The 5,915-nt window shown below is 49.3% G+C and overlaps 1 long non-coding RNA gene across 2 annotated transcripts; it reads right to left on the bottom strand.

The window, feature by feature from the left end:
• Positions 1-2,986: 2,986 nt before the first annotated feature.
• On the bottom strand, positions 2,987-5,548 carry LOC119087368. 2 transcript variants are annotated; one of them, XR_005090779.1, is made up of 3 exons: positions 5,389-5,548; positions 4,771-4,889; positions 2,987-3,040 (listed from the first exon to the last, which is right to left on the bottom strand). It is a non-coding gene; the product is annotated as an uncharacterized LOC119087368 (long non-coding RNA). The 2 variants fall into 2 exon arrangements; XR_005090780.1 differs by having other exon boundaries at positions 5,435-5,548.
• Between the last annotated feature and the right edge of the window lie 367 nt (positions 5,549-5,915).

Below are 5,915 nucleotides of genomic sequence, written 5' to 3'. Positions count from 1 at the left end.
GGTTCTGAGTTCAATTCCCAGCAACCACATGGTGGCTCACAACCATTTGTAATGAGATCTGGTGCCCTCCCCTGGCGTGCAGACAGAACACCGTATATATAATAAATAAATAAATCTTTAAACAAAACCAAATCCGGCGGCGCACGCCTTTAATCCCAGTGCTCAGGAAGTAGATCTCTGTGAGTTTGAAGCCAGCCTGGTATACAGAGTGAGTTCCAGGACAGCCAGGGCTATACAAAGAAACCCTGTCTCAAAAAAAAAAAAAAAAAAGAAAGAAAGAAAGAAAGAAAGAAAGAAAGAAAGAAAGAAAGAAAGAAAGAAAGAGAAGAAGAAAAAGGAAGACAGTTTAGGTCTTGTAAAAATGTGGAAGATGGTTTGTACACAACAATGGCTTTAGGAAGGGGAATTGGATGCCGCCTGATGCCTCTCCCAGCCCGACACTCCCATCACCTTATGACCCCTGATCTCTCTCTAGAAACAACTCCTGGCTGGCAAAGTGGCTCAGCAGAGGTCGGCTCCCGCTGCTAAACCTGAGACCTTCGTTTGGTCTCTGGAATCCACGTGATGAGGGGTGAACTGAATCACACACATTGTCCTCTGATCTCCACATGCTCAGCTCACCTGGTGGTATCGTGTGCACATATGGTAGCATGTACCCGCGCGCGCGCGCGCGCGCACACACACACACACACACACAATAAAAATTAGAAAATAAAAACAGAAGCATCCATGATGATGGGGAAATGGAAGGAGACAAGAAAGTAAGACCGCCTGTTCATGCCCTGACTCACACAGATCCTCACCCCATTCATAGAAAACCTGTTGGCGGAGTTAGTGTGCAGCCTGTCACACCCCGAGTTAGTGTGCAGCCTGTCACACCCCGGCAGGAGCCTCAGCGGTGGGAAGCTGGCCTTGGCCTCTCCAGTGCATACATGTGAAGTAAGGCTGGTCATTTAGAGAAGTTATCTTTCTAGCTGGAATCCAACCCCTCCTCTGAGAGCCAGAACCTCAGAGACCTGGGGAAGTCGCGCCGGCTCCAGTGAGCCCAGAGAAGGACCATGCGTCCTTCTGGAGCCTGCGGCTCCGTGCCCTCCACTCGGCCGGGAGCCACTCTGACAGCTAAACTACTCATTATTTTTTTTTTTAATCTACTGGATACTTTAAATAACTGTTATTACACACACAGTGTTCAAAAGAGTGCACTTATTACCAAACCTCATTAAAACTGCCTGTGGGGGGGGAGAGACTGTGGCCGGACACAGAAGCACCCCCCCACACACACACACACAAATCACCACCCAGAACACTTCCTGCTGGGGAGGGTCTCAGTGTCCCTCAGCAGAGGTGAGCACAGGTGAAGCTGAGATCAGAGCAGGGCTGGAAGGGTAGAAGTGCAGGACAGGGAGCTTGAGTCACGGAGGGCACGGACTCAAAAGTGCCCCGGCTCATGCCCCGGCTTTGCCACTCACTGTGGGTTCTTCATCAAGTTAGGCTGCTTTCTCGGTGCCCGGCTTCCCCCTCTCCCTGTGGAATGATCTACCAAGGGGCCTCTGAGAAACAGGATAATCAAGGTGTTACACAAAGGCGGAGTAGCTCAGGGAGAAGAGAGAAGATGTGCTATGACCCACATGGGGTCAAGAGGCGTCTGTCTTTTATGCCTTACGTAGGTGGGAACCGCATCGCTTCCCACGAGTCCCACTTCACATCTGACCCTTCGATATCGATATCAGAGGAAGCAGGAAAGGGGAGGCTCAGGAAATATGGACCCTTGCTGTGCTGACTGCCTTGGGGGTGGGGGGAGTGCCTGGAGAGATGTTGCAGCCTTTAAGACCTCTGGCTGCAAGTGGCTGCTCTTGCAGAGGACACAGGTTCAATTCCCAGTGCCCGCTGGCGGCTCCCAACCACCTGAAACTCTAGTTTCGGGGCATCTGACACCCTCTTCTGACCTCCACAGGCTCCAGGCACGCACATACATTCAAGCAAAACATTCATATGCAGAAGAAAAAAAAAAAAAGCCAGGCAAAATGAGCCTTTATTTAATTCCAGCACAAAGGGAGCAGAGGGAACTGAGGGAGCAGAGGGAGACGGACTTTTGTGATTTCAAGGCCAGCCTGTCCTACACAGTGAGACCCCCCCCACACACACACATCTCAAAAACTAACTAAACATACCTAGTGTGTGTATTCTTCCCAGCTTGCTACATCCTGGTCCACAGGGCCTCCTTCCCAACTCTTTTTTTCTTTGAGGGGGCGCGATGTCCTTTGAGTGAAGTGGTTCTTTCACAAATGACACCCAGGCCAGGTCTGAGCCTGAGGGACTGGAGCCTGGCAGTGCCCTGGAGAGGTGCAACCTAAAGCTTGATGCTTGGAGGGGGCGGGGTGGAGATGCTGGGTGGAGTTACCCTGGGGAGAAGGCCGGCAGGCCTTAGAAGGAGGCTCCAAACTGGGGAGACTGGACAGTTATTCCACCCAGGGGGGCTCCCGGGCCTTCGGGTGCCAGAAGAGGATTCAGCTCCGGAACCCCTTGGCGATGGTGGTAGACGGAGAACTTGCTGAGGGCATGAGCCCCTACCCACCAAAACTCACCAAAAATCTTCATGTCACAGGTGGCTGGGTGGGTAGACTCACAGAGGTCCCCTCTCTAGCCTTTCTGACTGCCCTCTTGATGTAATTGGTGTTGTCAACTTGAGAAAAATCTAATCTTTGGGAGGCTGGCCTCTGGGCACGCCTGGGGAGGTGATTTTAATTGTGTTAATTGAGGTGGAAAGACCACCCACCAGGAATAGCACTCTTCCTTAGGCGGTGGGAATGGAGAGAGGGGGCTGGGCAGCAGCATATCTCTCTCTCTCTCTCTTCTCTCTCTCTCTCTCTCTCTCTCTCTCTCTCTCTCTCTCTCTCTCTCTCTCTCTCTCTCTCTCTCAGCTTTCTGACTGCAGATGTGACAGGACCAGCTGCTGAGTCAGGCTCCTGCTGCTGTGACTTCCCACCATGGTGGACTGCATCCTTGAACTGTGAGCCACAACGAACTTCCTCTCAAGTTTCTTTTTGTCCGAGTATTTTATCACAGGAACAGGAAAAAGAAAAAAAGAAATGAAAGAAGTGGGAGGAGGGAGGAGGGGGGTGTCTGTGGATAGCATGTAGAGTGAGTAGAAAATTTCTTAATAAAGAAAATGAAAAAAGAAAAGAAATGAAAGAAAGCAAACAAAAATCCCAAGACGCTCCTTTCTCCGCTAAGCCATGTTGCCCACACGCATTTGCTGTACAAGCTTAAAGGGCCCAGGGCGTATCTGGATCTTTCCCCCCTTGACTCAGAAACTCTAGAATGCTTCCTGTTTGCATCCTCAGAGAAGACACTTTTAGAGTCCTATTGCTAGCCTGAGCTTATGCCAGTTTTGTTTTGGTTTTTCAAGACAGGGTTTTTCTGTGTAGTTTTGGTGCCTGTCCTGGATCTCCCTCTGTAGATCAGGCTGGCCTCGAACTCACAGAGTTTCCCTCCTGAGTGCTGGGATTAAAGGCGTGCTTAAGGAGAAAGGAGAGTCTACGGAGGCAGTGGGAAGAGAGTGCCGTGGGCATGAAGACAGAGGGGTGGGGATAGAGGTGAGCAGCTACTGGGGGCGGCTGGGAGTTGAGGCTGCCACACCACACACCTCTGACCCCCACCATGCTAGGTAGCAGCTAGTCAGTATTTCAGGCTAGAGGATCAGTGAGGAGAGATGAACCCTCTCCTCTAATCAGCAGTTTGTAAAACCAGGAAATGAAGCTTCCGGACTTGGATTACTGGTGTAAAGATAAGGGTTGGGGATGTAGCTCAGTGGTAGAGCGCTTGCCTAACATGTATAAATTCCTAGGTCTGAATCCCAGAACCCTAGAAAGAGTTAGGGTCCAAGCCATGTCTCTGGCCCTAAGTGGCAATATGACACTGTACATTGACCTGAAGATTTTAGGATTACTATCCAGCCAGAGGCTTTCTGGTAAAGAACAAAGATGCAACATATTCTCCTGTCTTAAAACTTAACCCATGGTACTGTCTGCCTATAATCCCAGCACTTGGGAGAATGCAGAGTTCCAGGCTAGTCTGGCTACATACCAAGTTTGAGTCTAACCTGGGCTACATAAGATTCTGTCTCCCCAAATAAACATAAACAAACAAACAAATAAAGAGTTGCTCTAAGTAGGTCTGTCAGTTACCCAGGCAGCCCCGAGGAAAGCTGTCTGTTCTGCAGACTTTACAGTATACATCCACATTAGAAGATGGGGTGACTGCCAGATGTAGTGGCTCATACTTAATCCCAGCACTTGGGAGGCAGAAGCAAGCACATCTCCGTGAGTTTCAGGACAATCTGGGCTACACAGGGAGCTCCAGCCCATCAGAGTTACATAGTGACATTCTGGCCTTTTTTTTTTTTTTTCTCCCTTTCTGAGACATTTCTCTGTGTAGCCCTGGCTGTTCTAGAATCTACTCTGTAGACCAAGCTGTCCTTGAATTCAGAGATTAGCCTACCTCTGCCTCCCAAGTGCTGGGATTAAAAGTGTGTGCCACCACCCCCAGCTGAGAGCTTGTTTTTAAAAAATAACTTAAAAGCCAGGAAAGGGGTGATACACACCTTTGATCCCAGCACTTGGGAGGCAGAGGCAGGCAGATATTTGTGAGTTCGAGGCCAGCCTGGTCTACAAAGTGAGCCAGGGTTGTTACACAGAGCAACCTTGTCTTGAAAAAAACAAAAAATATAATAAATAATAATAATAAATTAATTAATTAAAAACAACATACCTGTCCTGTTGATGTTCCCCTAGAGAAGAGGTGCCAGAGTGAGTTAACAGGTTTCTTCCTGCACCCCACTTTGATCTGCATGGAAGCCTTCCCCAGTTGTATATGGTCCCAAGAGGTGCCTGAAATAGAATGTAGAGAGGGTAGAAAGTTAATTGGGGGGGGGGTCTATTTCTACAGCTTTCAGGAGGCTGGTGGGACTTTGCAACTGTTTGCGGGGGTCGCCCACCATGCTGGTTCATTTTTGCCAACTTGGCACAGCTGGAGTCTTCTGGAAAGAGGAAATCTTAACTGAGAAATCACCTCCATTAGATTGTCCTTTGGGCAAGTCTGCGGGGCATTTTCTTGATTAACGATTGATGTGGGAGTACCCAGCCCACCTTGGCATCCCTGGTCCCGTGGTCCTGGGTTTTATAAGAAAGCGGGCTGCAGGCTAGGAAGCAGCACTCCTCCATGGCCTCTGCTTCTGGCCCTGCCTCCAAGTTCCTGCCCTGACTTCCTGTCCTGACTTCCCTCAGTGATAGCTTGTGAGCTGGGGTTGTAAGGTGATATAAACCCTGCTTTCCCCTAAATTACTTGGGTGTTCACAACATCAGAGACTCCAAGCTAGGCCACCCACACCTCCCACATGCTCCCGTAAGCGAACCCAGTAAATTCATTGGTTCACCAAGATGGACTTGGAAATGGTGGAATCTGCTGGTGGTGCCTCATCTGGGATGAACAGACATTTGTTCATATCTCCTGTGGGGGTAATCCAGAGAGAGGCGGCTTGCAGTCAGTCAGTATTCTTTTTTCTTTTCTTTTCTTTCTTTCTTTCTTTCTTTTTTTTTTTTTTTTTTTTTTTTTGGAGACAGGGTTTCTCTGTATAGTTAGTTCTCTCTGTAGATCAGGCTGGTCTTGAACTCACAGAGATCTGCCTGCTTCTGCCTCACAAATGCTGGGACTAAAGGTGTGCGCCACCGTCGCCCAGCACCGTCTTTCTCTTTGTTGTTTATTGCTGCTCAGAATGGGGCACCAAGTTGTAGGAAGTCACGACACACTACTCTTCTCCACCCCTCCCCTTCCGCCTCTTCTTCCTCTTCCTCCTCCTCTTCTTCTTCCTCTTCTCTCCTCAGCTCTTGTCTCCTCTGCTCCAATAAATTTTCCAC

This window comes from Peromyscus leucopus, chromosome 2 (genome assembly GCF_004664715.2).
Source record: "Peromyscus leucopus breed LL Stock chromosome 2, UCI_PerLeu_2.1, whole genome shotgun sequence".
Taxonomy (NCBI): Eukaryota; Metazoa; Chordata; class Mammalia; order Rodentia; family Cricetidae; genus Peromyscus; species Peromyscus leucopus.
This window is presented reverse-complemented; position numbering and strand designations above follow the sequence as displayed.